At 35.9% G+C, this 18,776-nt stretch overlaps 1 protein-coding gene across 1 annotated transcript in view; it reads left to right on the forward strand.

Moving 5' to 3' along the window:
- Positions 1 to 18,776, forward strand: part of stat5a (signal transducer and activator of transcription 5a) — a 62,568-nt gene that overhangs the window by 15,338 nt on the left and 28,454 nt on the right. The window contains exon 2 of the mRNA XM_087810080.1: positions 18,139 to 18,203. The gene's annotated coding sequence lies outside the window, so the exon portion shown is untranslated. The remainder of the gene's footprint in view (positions 1 to 18,138; positions 18,204 to 18,776) is intronic.

Below are 18,776 nucleotides of genomic sequence, written 5' to 3' on the forward strand. Positions count from 1 at the left end.
AACAAGACGATATGCAGTAGTTCTACATCGTTTCAAAGGATGGTGTTGTTGTGCCAAATTGAGAATGTTTATAAGATAAATAACCCATATTTCCGTACCCTGGCCAACTCTCTCTCACACACACAAGGTATGTCTAAACACATCTTGTTGGTGGCATATTATCCTTATTCCTGGGTGTTTTAAGGTCACAGAAATACAGCATGACCACACTCATGCAATCAGCACTGCAGACTAACCCAAACCCTTGAATGATTTAGAAGAAAAAAAAGAAAAGAAGATCTAATTAAATACAGCTTTCAGCCAAATTCCTGAGGTTAACTTTGTTAGGATGGCTCATTAAAGTGTATGTGAATATTCAGAAGTCGGTTGCTGGCGAAACTAATTTGATCTGACGACAGACATTGATTCGACCGCCGTGATGCGCTCGTCATTTTCCTTATAGATTTTTTTTTTTTTTGCGCTCATGCCGTGTCGTCCCGACGCAGTCCACGCCAGTGATGGGAATGCGAGCGAGATCTTCTTACCCTGCAGCTGCAAGAGTTACGTGCCGCTCGTCCGCTTCAGCTTTCTGCCAATTAGACATTCTTTAGAGCAGATAGTTGGCGGATATAAATGACAGTTTTCTGTATTTAACCCTTTCCTGGAATTCTGAAGATCTAAACTTGAGTTGGTCCTGAAAACCTCATATTGATGACTCTACGTTGTATTTCCTGAACTGTGCCTCTAGAGCAGGGGTGGGCAATTATAATACTTCAAGGGCCACATTAAATTATGTGAATGTTGTTAGGGGCCGTCAAGCAAAAAGAAAGACGAAAAAATCCGTCAAAAAAAAGGACATTCGTAGTTAGGCCATGATATTTTTAAGTTAAATAAGCTGCAATTTTGTTCTTGTACTGTATATACATATGAGTTTTTTTCCAAAGATTTCTTCAACTTACTTAAAAAAATTTTTTTTATTATTATTAAATGAATAATAAATACAAAATACACTTTTCAATGCATTAGAACCATTTATACATGATCATACTTTGACATTACGAGGGCCGCATAAATACAGTCAAAGGGTCGCATGTGGCCCCCGGGCCGCACTTTGCCCAGGTCTGCTCTAGAGCGACCGATTCACTCGTCAAGGTATTGTCGTGGCTCTAGTAACAAACTTGCTCGAAAATCACATTTGTGTAGTATTGTGGTAAAAAAAAAAGAAGATAACTTTGGTCATTAGAGCCCGGATTTAACGATGACGTATGAAGCGACCAAATTAAAATTAAAATAAAAAAATCGCGTTCCGATAGTACTGAAGGAGATGATAGAAAATGGGGACGGCAGCGTAATTTATTCCTGTATTTTTCATACACCCACATTAGTTCAATTTTCCTGCCTCCCTGAGCTACATTTTCGTCAATGCGGAAGTATGGTTGCAGTTCATCAAGTTTCCCCTGAGGTTAGATGTAGAAATACCGAAAGTCACGGATAGACCCGGCCAAAAAAAACAGAACACGGTGGTTAAAAACAAGTTTCACTACCAACACAGACTGTACTGGGGTTGATTTTTGTTTCCAAATATTTCCCATTTGATTATATTTCCATGTATCATTTTTCCTAAATTTGCATTATAAGGGGCGTGGTTGACTTGACTGACAAGTGAGCATTAGATTGCCTAAGCATAATTCCCAAACTTTGAAGGAAGATTGAAGATCATTAGAATGTCATTATGGACTCCGCTCTCGTAACCTCTTGTTTGCCAAGATTTGAGTAATTACTTTAAAACATCATCATGATGATAGACTTACTGCATCTTGGAGAGGAAGATTCAACATTAGTTTCCCCTTAAAGGGAGGGAAGAAGGTGTTTTTGTCGCTGGATATCATGTTTATTTGCACCTTGATAAAATATATCAGCCATCCATAGGATGCCATGTATACATTTTGTAATTCAAGCATAGATTGAAGCCAAAGTTTGTGATTGATTTCCTCACGCTACAATGTGACGGTTAAACACTCATTTACTGAGACCTCCGATCCAAAAATTACTTCTTTAGACCTTCATGTTTTTGCTGAGAGAATTGAAGGTTGGGAACATTCATCTAAAAAAAAAACTTGTTCCTGTGAAACTCAAATGAAGAAAAATGTTTCACATTCATCATTTATGCGTTGAAAGGTTTGGTTTCATATGATTTTTAAATAAAAATTGTTGTTAAAGGATAGTTGGTGATTCATTGTTCAAATTTGATTTGTATTTTAATATGTTTGTGCAATCAAAAAGAACTGTAAAAACATAATAATTTAGGTTTTATTAACCCATGTGTTATCTTTGGGTCACGGTGACCCGAAGGTCCGAAAACTATTTTGCCAGCCTTGGTTAACAAATCCTATTTCAGAATCTTATTTTAAGAGCTTTGGATCGTTTTTTTTCCATTAGTACTTTAATGTTTATCAAAAAGTATCTAATCTACAATGCATTTCAAATTGAAACTATGATATGTGATACCCTACAGTTAAAAATAAAATGTGAATTGATTCGCTTCAACGATAAAAATAGAACTCTTAGTCACAGTTAAAGACCCTTCAATGCATGTTCGTATTTTTTGGCTTGAGACTGGGTGTAAAGTTTCAGCCCGTTGCATGATTCGACAGCCCTGCTTCTCAATGTACCGTTTAGAGTTTCTCAATAAAAAGAAAGATAGATTTTTGATAGACGAAGCCGTCTCTCGAGCAGTCGTTGTGTTTTGACAAACTCATGTTTATCTTGACAAATAACCAGGGAGTTGACCTTTGGAAATCCCCAGTCTGGGATATAAAAGTGAATGTCTGCGTATTTTTAATCTTTATCTTCTAATATCAAAATACCATTTGTCATTGGGTCTGAGCTATGATTTCCTCTGGAGGGTTCGGACTCCAGCTTCTTTAAAGTCCCGTCTCAGCCCAGAGGAGTACTTGTTGTCGACTCTCGTCATTTGTCTCCAATTTAACACCCTCACTGAGGGCCTCACGTCATGGATTGTCAATTGTCCTTTTTCCCAGGAATTCCACCTAATCCCCCCCCCTTTGAATAATGTTTGTTCACTTGTTAGAGGGTATTTGACACGTTGTTTGCAACAATGAAGAGGTGTCACTTAACTGGGAGGTCCAAGGAGCAAGTTTGCTCTAAGTTTACCATCATTTGAAATGATGAAATGATTGTTTTAAAACAGCAAAGTAATGTTATTCAGGATTTCAAAATAAAGTCTATTGACTGACCTCAAGGAATTTTGATAAATATACTTTGTTTAATCCTGTAGAAATCAGACGGTCCCAAGGGAAAACTGAATTCAATAATCCAGTCTTTGTATACGTTTATTAATGTCATTGTGTTTAAAATTGGTACACACTGGGTGTTAAAAGTGTATTATGGTATGTTCGATCAGGACAGGAGCAAGACAGATGTACATTTAATTACCTTATTTCACCTTTTGCACAATAAATAGGGAAGGATTTTATATAATAATAATAATAATACATTTTATTTAAAGGCATATCACATCTGGTAAGATCACTGGGTTTAAACTTTGATGGTTGTGAGTTTGAATCCCAGTGAGATACTGTCTGAGATACATGCAAAAAATCCATTGTACATTGTGTGTATACAAGACTTAAATGTATTATTGCAGAGCAAAATGCATAGTAATATAGCCAGAGACAGAATGTCATCACATTGACACACAAACTCTTATGTCTGATTAAATGTCATGGGTTTTAGGCCCAATGAATAAGATAGTTGCTGTCAGGTTTAACATTCTACAAATAATTAATTTCTTACCGACAAGTCACCCTTTTCCATATAATATTTTGAATATAGGGAGAAAAACATTTGGTACATTAAACATACTGAAAATTAGTTCAATGTAATTAAAGCACATAAACTAAATTGAATACACTGTTATTCTTTCAATTACTTACTTAAAATTGAGATATGTTCATTACAAAATGTAAAAACAAGTCTTGTTTATACCTTATCTACTCATAGATACATCATTATACAACAAACAAAACATATGTCATCACGTAGAGAAGTTACTCATTGGAAAGACCCAGGTTGGACCTGTCAGAAACCACCGTAGATGACATGATCGCCTTTACTGTTGCCTTTTAACTCTGACTCAAACCTGACATCAGAATGGATGGTTAGGTTGACGCAGCTTCTCGTCATTATTGTTTTTGGTTTTAAAATGTGTGCGAGGACGGTGTGAATCGTTTGATTATTGTCTTAACCACAGGTGGGCCACAGCAAATAAAAGTGCGATGACGTTACAGAAATAGGCTGAAATGAATATGTCAACATAATTCATACTGAAGAACTGTGAAAAAATCTTATTTCTAAGGACTATTAATACTCTAAATACTAAACAAAAGGACAAATGATATTAGTTGTTGATTTATTAATCATTATTTAATTTGTTTTTTTTATTTTATGTTATTATTTTAGTATCATTCTTATTTTATAAATTTATTATTATTTGATTGTTTTTGTTTGTTTCTTTTAGTTATTTTTTTTATATTTGTACCGTATACCCTAATATAATGTTTATGTATGTTTAATCTTTTAATGCTTAACTTTAAATGTCCCAAATGTATGTAGAATAAAGGTATATAAATCAATTAAGCAACAATTCAAATTAAAAAAGGTAAAAAAAAGAATAAACATGGATTTTTAAATTAGAATTTAAAAGGTTTTTTTTTTTAAATTGTGTTATTTATGTTAAAAAAAAACCACTTGGCCTTTCTTCTATTTTTGATTAAACATAAAATATGTCATGTCTGATGAAACTATACAAATATTAGTAGTACAATATTGGACAGGGGCCCCAAACTGTACTTTTGGAATGCTTATATTTGTAATAGCCAAGCTAATGCAAACATATTTGTAATTATTAACAATTGAAGTAGCTACCTGCCCTTACATTATTATTATCTTAATCTAATCTTCTATATTTATTGACGTGGAAAAAATTGTCATACCTTTTTAGAAAAATATATGGTAAGTAAGTGAGTTTTATTTATACAATATTTACACATCCAGCATGTGTAATTTTGCAGACACAACTTTTGACGCATATAAAACCTGACCCTATCCACAGCTGGTGTGATGTAGGTCAGAGGTTCTTGTTAAAACTCACAGTTCTGACCTCAGCAGATGTCTGTTTTTGAAGCCAGATTGTCCAGCAGTGTGTGATTACTCCAGTCTGCTGGACGGTGACAACTGTCCGGCGTTTTCTGGAGGCAGGGATTTGTTTCTAAAGTGGCTCCAGTCCAAGGAGCTGGCATTCCGGCCGCTGCAGAGCTCCAGGCCATATCCACATTCAACACGCCCTCTGGGCCTCATATTACATAATGTCATCTGATTGGTTCCCAGTAGTCAACGCCGGCATGCATGAATGCCCATGCATATTGTAGATATGCACTTTTACACTTCTCTGCACTAATAAAATTGATTCAAACAGCTTTGCTTTATTTAGCACGATGATCATCTTTTAATATCTGTGCATTATGATGTATATTTAAATAAGCTCTACTTATACTTTACTACTGTTTGTAATGACTTCTTTTGCACTGGATATTTCATGCATAAAACCCTTTTCCTTTTGAAACCGAAAAGTCAAACATATAGATTCAATATTAACCCATTTTTTATACTTAGGATGTTTAGTTGTAAATATTTTAGCTCTGCAGACTCTTATAAGGACTGAAAAAGATTTCAAAGAAGCATGCAGGAAATAATGGAAAAAAGGAACATATGCTTTTATTTTGGTGGTGCTTTGTAGTTCCATCTGGTTTAGGAAGGCTTTGAATATTTTTCGCTTGTGTGGCTTCAAATTGCTGTTGCACATTCTCCCACCTTAAAATCGGATCATTGAAATAAATAGCTTTTATTTACAGTTTATTTGTAAACTACTTGAAATGCTTCGGTTCATTTTTGTCTTTTTTTTCTGGTTTCGAGTAGCTACTAATTTGAAAACAATTAAGTCATTTTGCCACTTCACATTTAATCTCTAAATTCCACAGATTCAAAAAGGGCAAATTAAATTGGAGAAATATTTTTTTTGTCTGACTTTCACAACACTATAATTATGTTGTAAAAAATGTTTAATTGATATGATTGTGATGAATGCTGATTTCTTTTAATTTTTATTCAATTGTGTCTTTGGCAGACAAATGTGCTCCTTCAGTCCTTTTTTTTTTAACCCTTTTAACCGAGATGCAACACAAGGGATACCTCTAACACATTTGTTTTACTTTTATTTTGGGATTTTGTTGTATTGCATGATTTCACTGTTTACTTGGTATCTGTGAAGCAACCTTGCAAGGTCTGACAGGCAGTGATTTTGTGAATAAGCTTCATGAAGCAGTACGACTGCACGATATTGGAAATAAGTGCGATGTTCGATTAGCATACGACGAAGAAGGAGGTTTACACTTGTTTGGAAGTTCCGTGATCTTATAAGAACGCTGAAAACAACTGAGATGAGATGAAAAGTACTTACACAATGTTGCTTAAACAAACGGGGTTGAAAGAGATCACTTGTGTTTGAGAAGCTCTCATAAGTTAGTCTTACTTCCGTGTATATACTGAACAAAGTCAGCGCCCAAAAAAACACCTTTGCCCAACAATAGAGCAATCTTTAGAGATTCCACTTGTAATCATGTTTTTCTAGAGATATTTTTTAACATTTTTTAGCTGCAAAAGTAGGCCTCGAATTTAAACTTTTTAAGGTCAAGGCAAGTGTTGCCTTAAAGAAGAACAGAAAGAACAAGGGCACCAAGGCAAACATTTATTTCGAAGTAGAGACACCAAAGCAAATGTGTGTGTGTGTGTGTACATGTATGTATATATATATATATATATATATATTTGTGTGTGTATATATATATATATATATAAATATATATATATTGTAAGGGAAATTATAAATGCCATGCAATTATCGTTCTATCAATATTACAGTTTTCATTAGCGGCTTGTATTCAAGGTTTACAAAAAGTATACGAATCCATGTATGTTACACACTTGGTTGCTGACAGCCACGAATCAAAATAAACTCACACATAACACCATCGACAGGTTTAGGAACTGAGAGTTTCAAGGGGGAAACAAACCCCTATATACTTTTAGCACTGCATTTAAACACTGAAATTAACTTCCCTAAAAAAGTTGTGTATTTTGTTAGATTTTTTTCCCAACAGCCTGTAATTCCTCCTCGTCTTTCCTTTTTTTCACCCTTTCCTTGCTCCCCATTTTTCAAGTTCGCTGCCTGTGACCACCTTACCTCCTTCGTAACGCTGATGCATCACCTTTAACCGTTAGATATTGAACAGTTGAAAATGTTAAATAACGGTCAAGTCGGGATGATTTTATTATGTTCATTCGACGAAACAATTACGCTACCAGTATTTATGAGCAAATTAAAAGCCAAGGGCGGACACCGCAAGTTGTTGCCGTAAACACGGGTTCCTTTTATCAGGACAATACGGCAAGTGTGGAGGACGATCACGGCAAGTGACGTGGTTGCTGCGGTTAAATTCGAACCCTGCATAAGGTTGTAAACTTTAGTCAGTCCGTGTGTTTCTGACAGAATGAATTGTTCTGTAGTAAACAAAAGTCCTCAGTGACTTCACCAGATTCCGTCTGCTGTATTTTTAGTGGGTGAAATTGTGGATGAAAAGTCAAGATTGCGTCTCCGATTGAAGGTATTTTAAAACGAGCACGGCTTCCTGCTCATGTGTACACACCGCAGCCTCGCGTCACCTTAAATACCCTGCCTGCTCTTGGCTGTCGGTCCAGATGGTTGGAAAGTGTGAGCCGAGGGAACAAAGCAGATCATTGGCTGGTCAAGCCCTGGCTACGAGGGCTTTAGGGGAGGGAAGTTCAGAGAGTCGCGGGCCAACTGATCTGAGGTCGGGCCTTGCTAGCGAAGCACAGAGAGAGCACTGACTAAAGGGTGCTGACAGACCCTGCAGTTACATCGCTCTAAATAAAACAGCAATCCTGGGATATGTTCATCTTCAATGTAATATTTAAAGGCTTCCGCAAAAAAACATGAGCTTCCACCCATATCTCTATTAATCACGATTGTCCCATCGCGTCATCGCGACCAACATTAAAGCCGACGAGACGAAAACGAAGCAGCAAACTGGTTCGTAATGTGAATTAAATCTCGCTCTTTCATCACATATTCAGCAGGCGCTTGAATCTGCCAGCTTATGACTGGGTTGTTTTCCAGGCTGGATTAAAGCATGCTGCAGGAGGCTGTCACTTGCACTACATTATGACTCTTGAGATTGATTAGTCCTCAACCTGACCACTGCGGTGAGCTCTGCTTGCTCGTATACCAGGAGTCCGTGTGACACGGAACATAACGTATTGCCCCTATTAAGTGTTTCATCACTACACAACCACGCAGGGAAAAAAAACAGCCACCAAACGTGCGTGTTACTTTTATTTATATCACCACAAATGTCCGAGTGGTGTTGATCTTCATTCAAAAGGGCTGTTTTTAAATTGATTTATTTTTGGTTACAATAAAAAAATAGGTGCTTATTCATATTTCTGTTCTTATTTAATATATTAAATATTGAGTCATTGTGGATAAACAGTCTTCTTACCCAATATTTAGATTATACGTGTGCATATTGTATGAGAATCAAATAGGTATGATTTATTTTCAGATAGATATTTTGAGTTATTCATTAGAAATTAAATGTTTTTTTTGGTGGAGAAAATGTTTTTCTTGATTCATTGCACCAAAGCTGTTCCTAATAGGGCGATCAACGTTTCAAATCTTTTTCTACACTTGTAGTTGAGACTTGAAACTGTCATGTTACATGTATCTGGTTCCATTCATAATAACCACCTAATCCCATTCCAGCAAAGCCCTTCCAGTCATTTTCAGACAAAAAAATATTTATTCTTTCAGATCCACTTTTAATTTTTATCAGAAATAATCAGTGCGCCTTATATCCTTATATAAAATGTGTAATTATGTTGTACTTACTGACTAATTTTACGTGGTAGAAGGTGTGCAAAATTCAGTTAAAAGGTTGGCACAATTACGAAACCACACCAGAAGTCATCGTCATGTATTACTCCACAAGTCACTGAAGTATTACTCAACACTACAACACTCGCCTATAGTATAATATAAATTTTGCATTACGTAGTCAATTATTCTTATCAATTTTTAGCATTTACGTTGGATTTTTTTCAGAATTCATTCAGTGATATTTTGTCTTAAAAACCAACATTATTTACACAACAATCATTATGTTTTTCCAAGGTTTTGATCCCTGCTGTATGTGGCCCATTATCAGTAATATCACCTACTTTCAGCTGATGTTATTGTGTCACATACAGTAAATGTTTTTTGAATATCATCAAAATGGTCTTTTTTCTTGTTACTTCAGAGAATGGCGCATTTTCAGGTTGGTTTAAAATTGTTTTAGGCATTTGCCTCACAGAACAATTCTTGTATGTTTCTCTTCATCATAAGTGTATTTATCAGGTCATTTTTAGGTCATTTTGGCACTAAATTACTCTTTTAACTTTGACAAGATGAAGTTTTAGCTAAATTTGTGGAGGCTACACGCAACATGTTGTACTGATATCACAACATTCATCTATTTCAGTGAAAACCTAATGACCAGAATCTCAGCAAAAGACATCTATAGCAGCTTAAAGAACTAACACATAATAATAGTAGTAAAAGTAGTAGTTTTTGTACTTTCTAGGCCAAATTTCGTCATTAGTTCCGTCTTGTCCAGAATCAATATTGAAAGAAAGAAAGTACACACCAGGCAGTGGAAAAGTATGACGTTCACTTCCACAGAAAGTCGACGGCTAGACTAGCAACAGTTGCTCACAGGTCAAAGTTCAAATCCAGGAAAAATGGCTGGAATTGCTCCGCAATAAGATTCGCTTTTACTCACCCGCTCTTCTCCTGGTTACGTAAAGGGAGGCTATGTCAAGAATCCTTTAATAAACCTACCTTTTGATCAGGAAGTAATAGTTTTACTAAAAATGACAACTGTTGCTGTACTTGTTAATGCAAGTAATGTGAAGAAACTGCAGTTACTAGCAAAACATCCTGGAACATTACACATTATCTTTTTGAAATTTATTTTATTTTATTTGGTATCATTTACAGTCAATTTATCCTTAATCTTTCTTGTATCTTCAGGATATCACTTGATGTTGCACGGTATTGGTAATATTCTCATAGTTGGTGACAATTTTGTCCCTTTTTTTTCCCTTTTGTGGCCATTTGATGGATGGCTGTCGGTAACTTCCAGGGGGCACACGCCGTTTTTTTCCTCTCCACAATGGTGATATAGATGGTGGGCGTTGAGCTGCAATTGTGATTGTTAGAGGAACACAGCAGCGGCAGGAGCCACAACATCGGATACTAACAACAACGTCCGACTGCAATTCTATCCCTTTTCATTTCCCACTGAATGGAACGACGCAATCATGCCCTGCAATTCACCAATCATGGTGATTCAATTCTCCTCCAAAGGCTTCTCTATCTGGTGTGTTTGCAAACGACGATACAATCAGATAATTCATGGAAAATACACTTTTTATTTTTATTTCCATTCGGAGATCTCTCTGTTTACCCTGGAGTGTCGTTGTCCAGGAAGTATTGGATTCAGTAATTCATAATAAATAATTATTGTATAATTATATGAGAATAATCTGTTCTTTAAACCTGTCCAAGTAAACATTTTGCCAAAATAGTCGTTTTAACTAAATCTCCAACTCTTTACAAAGCTGCCTATTGTTTGGTACTTTTCATTGTGAAATAATTTCATCAGAGTTCGTCATTACTTACTACAACAAATGGTATTTATCTTGATGTCAGAAAGATAAATGTCTGAAAGAAGATGATTTTATTATTGTAGTGGTTAGTTCCCCCCCTGTTTTATTACATTTCTTGTTGAATTTAATGGCTGGTACAATTTTGTTTAGATTAATATTTTGATTATAACAACAATAGTTTAGTTTAAGAGATGAACCTGGAGGAAAATGTAATATTATATTGGATATTTTGGTTCATAACTTCATAAACCTGGAAAACCGGAGCAAATAAAATAAGTGTTTCCTCTCTTTAGGCCTGAATAAATATGATTCTTCAATTAACGTAAATATATGTTTTATAATTAACAAGATGATGGACATAACATCATGCATACTTTTTTTTTTTCGTGTTGTTATGACAGTATGAAAAAAAGACAAAAACAAAAATAGAATTAGATAAATTACAGAGACACAAGGAACACTGATGTTTGATTAGAAGATTTTCACAAAAGTATATATTTTTATATTTAAGGTTATTTTCACAAAATGTTTTAACTCCTTTCTTTGGCCAAAACTGTATTGTTTTGTAACAAACATTATCTCAAACGTGAAATCATGGAGATTTCATTATTCTGATGGAAGCCAATAAATTACATGGTCTAACACAAAAGTTCAACATTTAATTTGCCTGTGGAACATACAGGTTGTTAAAACACATTTTCCAATCATATTCTGCTGCCTTTTTTCGGATTCGTAGACTTTTCAAATTAAAGAATACGGCTTGCTCACAATCTTTTAAGAACATCTACCCTGGCTTTAAACATTTGGGAGCGTCTGCCTTACCACAATATCTGGATTATAATCTAAAGCAACATGCATCAATATGTTCTGTCCTTATTCTACCTTGGAGGGCAAGACTTGCTTTCCACCACAACACATTTTCTTTTGCATTATTCATGAAACTTTTGGAAACTTTATTGCTCGGCCTTAACCATAATCCTCGTGACTAAATCCTGGATCTTAGGAGTCTGAAATTTAAATAACCGACATCATAGACTTGAGTGTTAACGGAACCAAAAAATCCCGAGACTCAGCAGAAAAGCAAGCCCGGGTTGTCACTTTCTTACATGACGAGCTTTGAATGTAGCTAGCGGTTAATATTATTCCCACTTGAAAACCTGTGGAGTCTACTAGTGTCCACAAGAGTCTTTTGTTTGCAGTGGAATGTTTGAGTAACAGTTGAAATCCTCCTTTCGTCGCTGATTCAGCACGAATGTCAGCTTGTGGTGTTTTTTAAGTCGTTTTCTGGAAACCTTTTTTTTTTTTTTACGTCCTATTAAATCTTCTTGGACAGATGCTTTTAATTCCACTTCTGTTAAATTCTTGTTCAGATTTTTTCTTTGCTACCATGTATTTCTTATAAAAGTTGGAATTTTGTAGTTGTTAATATAAAATACAGATTAAATAATGCTTTTGACACACTTTTGGCCAATTAATTCAATACTACACAATAATGAAAAGTCTTAGTCCCCTGTGGAACATCGTAGTATATAAAAATAAAACTGCTATCTGTCTTACATCTCTCTCTAAGTATAATTTAGTGCTTTTGAGCTAAGCTGCTTTCGAGGTGTGGTCTTGGGGAAACATTCTAAATGTTTTTAATTTAAAAAATGCAGTTTTCGCATGATACCTTAATAATCATCTACCCAACTTTTTAGTGCAATAATATATATATTTTTTAAACTAGTGAGTGAGCATACCATATATATTTTATAATTTATTGAGATCTTTCTGTATCTTCATATTTCTTCCTATTATAAATTCCCTTTTTTGTATCAAATTTACTATTTTTTTTTGGTGCCAATAACTAATCATTTGTTGTTAAAAAAATTAAATAATCAGCGAAAGAAGTACTCTGAATATTAGACAAGTGGTCTGCCTAGGATTTTGCCGACTCCTGGTACGTAAAGATGTCTGTCAAAAACATGTATTTAATGTATATTTAAAAATACCTTACTATAAAACCTTTTGCGTGCACATGGTGGCGCGGTGGTTAGCGAGTGTTAATTGGGAAATTGTCCATAGGAATGAATGTGTGTGTGTCCTGCGACAGACTGGCGTCCTGTCCAGGGTTTCCCCCGCCTCTCGCCCGTAGAATCTGGGATAGGATCCAGCCCAGCACGCAACCCACACAAGGGATTAAGCGGTAAAAGAAAATGAATAAAACCTTTTGCATAATAAACACCATGTAAAATAATGTTTTTGTGAAACCAAGACCAAAAAAATCACAGTGCTTCAAAACTTGCTTCAAACATGTGGACAATGGCCTATTTAAAGAGCCGTGTTTTTGCCATGTCTAAATGACTATGCTAAAAGAAGCTAACTATCATCTTCTTGGTCTTTTGGATTTTCTTAGCCCTTCCGTTATCACTGGGTCAAGGTGACCCGGTGGCCTTCACCTTGACTCAGAGACAACACAAGGGATACCAAAAACACATTTGTCCTCTGGGTCATCTTGGCCAAGAGATAACACAAGGGTTAAATGTCCCCAAAACTCTTCTTTGTCATTGTGCCACAAACCATTTTAGGAACCACTGCTCTAAACCAATAATAATTTGTACTTTTCTTCCTGATTCATTGTCAAGGAGGTTAATTATTATTTGTAAAGCGCTTTTCTCAGACCAGGGTCAAAAAGTGCTGAAACTATTAACAAATACACAGTTAAAATACATACTTAAAAGGGTCTAGACAACATGGAGACAAAAACAGCAGCCCCAAGAAAATTAAGGAAAAGCATGCACAAATAAAGAGGCTTCATGAAAGTCAGTAGACTCCATCAAAGAGTCTCTTTACTTTTTTTAATTTTTTGACATCCATTCAAGCTGCATGCATCACATGTTAGTCACGAGCCATCTTCCTCCTGTAGCAAATGCAGACACACTGTCGTCCTAACATGCCACCTATTGACAGTCGAGGCCTTTTTTTTTTGTCGTGAAAACGTTAAACAACCATGATCTTGATAGAGGACAACTGACCCGTCTTTAAGTTAAACGTCCACTTTGTGAACGTGGGATCGTCACACAGGAGCTCGATTAAGGCTAATGAGTGATCTCCGTCATGTTGACAGCGTGATGGGTTGTGGGTCGGATCTTAGCAACCGTAGCCCAGAGGCAGATCCGAGCACAAAGACTCGCTTGTTTCCGTCGCCTCCTGTCTCTTTGCGAGCTCCTTGGATTGTCATGTGCTTCACTGTCTGGTCGCCGCTTATCTTTTGCCGGACAATGATTTCGAAGCCAGTCAACTAGAGTTGCTGAGTCGGTACAGTGCACTTTGGTCACCTTCTAATGTTTGCTCAACAAGGTTATCAATGTTGGTGATGAAATGAGGATATTTTACTTGCAGGGGCAAGTCTGTTGACCCATGTTCCCATGATGCCCCCCCCCCGCCCGCCCCCACATAATACAAGCCTTCCTGTTGGCCGACACTGTGTCAAATGTGTACATACTGACCCAATTAGTTTCAGTCCATTTCAAGGCGCTGGTGGAAATTGCATCTGTTCATCCAGAAATTGCTCTTAAAAAAGCTCTTTCAGGGAAGAGTGTCATGTGAAGGGCTTGCGTCATATCAAGAGAGGGGGCGGGGGGTATTATTGGTTTCTGAGATGTGGTCCGGGAAGTAAACTCTCACCAACAGCTGGATCGAGCTGCTCGCTTGAACAAACAAGGTTATGTCGCTAATGCAAACTGAAGCTTTAATGGAACCCGAGGTGACAAGTTGTCGCTTTTGCCCTTTGAAATCATATGCATAGAAGAACTTTTGTTATTGTTGACTTTCAAACAGTCAGCTGAAGGTTTCTCTCGTCGCTACAGAACAGCAAAGTTAGCTGCATTGTTTTGATTTGTCTTTCTTTTTTTCAATCTGTTAATATTTTTGTGGTGATGCTTCTCTAGATGCTTAATATAGTTAGTGGTGATAATCTTGTGAAGCGATTTTTCCTCTCCAAACATCCGCCTACATCGTCTTTGCAGCGGAGACGCTGCTAAAGCAGCTGTTAGCAGCAGCCGGCCAGTGACGTCAGTGCAAATATAGATATTAAAGTGCTTAGTTTGGATGCATGGATTGCAGCTTTTTCACCGATAACCCGTCTGAATTGCAGGTTGTTTAATTTTGAATCATCTTGAAAATCGATCTGCAAATTGCAGACGGGTATATCGAACACTGAATATGTTGTGTTTACAACACTTATAACAAAAGTTTCTCATTATGATTTTATTACATACAAAAAGATCATCTTTTAATCACATCTTGTTAATGCTTCTTTTTCCAGCCGTATATATTTTCTTTTTCTTCCATTCATATCAGTTTGAATAGAATATGTTAAACATCACATTCAGAGCTTCGTGTACAGAAAACATGATATTGCTTGGCCTTGTCGTTTTCTAAACGTATCAATAACTTTGAGATGGAGTAATAAAGTCCTTTTTTTCTGCAAAGATCTGTGATTATTAGCATCTTCATTACCTATTATTCTTTAAACACACTCCTGTTGTTGTAATCCAATGTCTTTATCTACCTGTTAACTATAAAAAAGAAAAGATTAATAAAAATGTAACAGAATCAATGTGCAGTGAAATATAAGGGTTTAAATTATAAAACAATTTAAAATATATATGAAACTGAGATATATATATATAAAAAAATAATTATATATACAGTATATCTGTTACTCATAGTAATACAAATGAAAGTACTTTTATGTGTATTATGTTTATGGGTTAGGAAAGGACTTTTTTATTTCCTTTTTTTCAAAGGTTTTTAAGCCTCATCAACAGAGACTAAAGCCTCCAAAGTCAAAGCGACAACATGCTCTCCATCTGATCCTGACTCTGCCCCTTGTGTACGACGAGGCTGTCGCTTTCTCAGACGAAATGTGGTTTCATCTCAGTTGGTGGAGCGAAAGAAGGCGTTATGGTTGCTTCAGGTTGTGGTTTCCCAAAGGAAGCGCTTAACGAATGGATGCTCTTCCTTAGAGGAAAGAGTGGGTGATAACTCGTTGAATTGTTTATGATGTACATTTGTCACCGGCTCATTTTCAACATGCTGTATACGTCTAGAGTCTTTTGATCCAAAACCATAATCTGGTTCATTCATAACAGGCAGATGGTAAAGTTGTTTGGTGTTGCATCAGCTCTTACATTTTGAGTCTAGACTTCATAGTTCACCCAGTGTAATGCTAAGTATAGTTTTTGTCTCTGAAACATATCGTTAAATAGTGTCCAATTAAAAAGGCACTGAAAGAGCACAAACCTCTGCCAAGGAGCTCAAGTTCACTGACCAGGAAATGATTTTGGTAGCTTGGTCCGTTTCATTCTCGATTTATTAAAGATTTAACAATTGTAGCTACGGACTATTTTTGGTAGTTCTCTTTCTTCATGACTGTCACATGAAACTTGATTTATTCTGGTAATTCCTTTTGTATCTTGTGTCAAATACTGTTTTTTTTTACTAGTTCTCAACAAAGTGAAGTAAGAGACATTCCTTTCCCTTCTGAATATTTCAAATATGAGATAATTTCATACCATTTTATCAAGAATGTTTCTGTGAGAAAGAAAAGATATTTGATTGTTTTTTTTGGAGTCACAAGTGGACACATTTGTGCACTAGAAACCATCCAAAAAAAAAAGGGTTGAATGATGCTGTGAAGATGTAAGCAAAGTCTCTATCTTTATTATTTATGTGGTTAATAAAAAAAAAAGATATTACAGAACAACTCTTTAGAAGACTAAACAAACTGCTTCACGAACGCACTAGAAGTTTCTCAAGGGACTTTTATTCACTTGGCGGTACCTTTGGTTGACATGTCTGAACCAGGAAGGCTGCCAGTCTGACTCAGTGTGTTTCATATTGACAGGCATGACAGGCATGTTCTGAGCAAGGACCAGCTGCCACTTTTAGAACACCAGTATGTGTAGTGAAATCAGAAATAGATGAAGCACAGGATCCCTACCTATTTTAGGTGTTTGAAATACACGCTACATTTGTTCAGCATAAGACTCGCCAACCAACTTTGAAGGTTGATAATGGTTCTTTCATTTATTGTATTATATCAACTTCTTGTGAAATCAAATGTTTGTTGATTATAGATTATAGGAATGTTGAAGCAGCTAAACGGCAAATATATTTGAAAATATATTTTTTCTAATGGTTGATTTCATTTTGAGCAGTATAAATAATGTATTGAAAGCAACCTTGTACAATGATGACCTGAATGACTAACAGTCTACGCGGATGCATGTAATAGATCCCTTGCTGTTATCTAAACAACATTTTTACTTTGAAACTTTGCCTGGGCAAAAGTGACACAAGCCTTTTTCTTGTTTTATAAACAAATCTACATGCAGTATTTGGCAACATATGGTCAATGGCGTTTCAGTTACATTGTTACACCACTAGGGGGAGATTTACAAGACGGGTTTACGTCTCTGTGAGATATATTTGTAGTTATCTAAACAAACGCAGAAAAGGAAATGGAAGATGATAAGAAAAACTACTTTCAGTATTTGTTAAAAAAAATCACCTAAAAAAACAATGATGAAGTAGATTGAGTTGAGACTGAATATAAGACTTTTGTATCTTTAAACAAATCCCTGGAAAACTACTCCTTGTGACTTGATGCCATGAACTAAAAGGCTGAGAATTATGTATGAAAAGCTCTTACTGACCGTTCCTTGTTCCTTGAAGAAATCGGAGCCAAACCAGCAACCAGACGTTGGCAAAGTGGCGCCAAAAGCGCAAAATATCTCTGAACTTTAGACCTTCAGATTTAGATTATCTGGAAAGGAACACATTAAGATTTCTGGAAACTGTTAAACAAAAGAAGTAAAATGTAAGTTGGATCTGATGACCTTCTTCTATCTAGAGAAAGGACATCACTCATTTGTAGATAAACTGAAACATGCAAATCATTTGTTTTGTAAAAGGTTATGTAACCCTTTAACTTATTATGAAGTCTTAAGTTTTTTACCTCGCCTCTTGAATGTGATATTTTGCATTTTGAAAAGCACCAAAGCAGATGATTGAAAGTTCATCTAGTGTTACTCTTCTTGGCAGGACTGTAACATCAGGATAGCTGACTGAGAAACGCTGTCTTTACTCCATGTGTCTTTTGCGTGATTGGATTATGCAACGATTTTTGAATTACTCCAAAACACAATCTTTGCACACATTTTGAAATTTTTATGTAGCACGAAACGCTTCCAAAGAAGCAGCCATGTATGACTCATTTCCTCTTTCTCTATGTCTTTTTGGTTTCAGTTTCGTGTGGCTCCTCTTAAAAAGTTTCCTGCTATTCCATGGTAACACTGAGCTGAACGCAAGAGGTAAGAACATTATTCCTTCCTGAGAAAATGCCAAACAAATGCATTTACCAGTTGTGTGGAGGACCTGCGAGCACTTCTGTTGCTCTTAGATGATTGAGGAAGAACTGTCTTTGCATTTACAGTGTTGTGGTTTGTCAATATCTGGTCTTTTAATTGTTTTAGAGATTTTTAAATGAAAACTTTGTCCAACCTTTTCCTCTAAATATACATAAACCTTGGATCTTATTTTTTTCTTTTGGAATTCTTCTTGGATCTGGCTGAGAGGCTGACGAAGTAAATCTTTGTCGAGTCTAGGCCAACTTTTTCTTTTTCTGCACGACTGGTCAAAATATTTATTTATTATTTCTTGTTGTATTATTCAATGTTTTTTTAATTTGTTTTTTTTGTTTGCACTGTGGATTTGGAACCTTTTTTGGTGTTTTTGTTGATAAATCTGTTCAATCGTGCATCAAAAGATATTAAACATTTAATTGTGATTCATAAACTACCTCACACTGTACAAAGATGGAGTCCTTTACTCTGTCTAACCATGTGAAGACTTAAGCCCTATTCACACGGGATAAGTATTACCTG

This window comes from Callionymus lyra, chromosome 15 (assembly GCF_982586985.1).
Source record: "Callionymus lyra chromosome 15, fCalLyr1.hap1.1, whole genome shotgun sequence".
Lineage (NCBI taxonomy): Eukaryota > Metazoa > Chordata > Actinopteri > Syngnathiformes > Callionymidae > Callionymus > Callionymus lyra.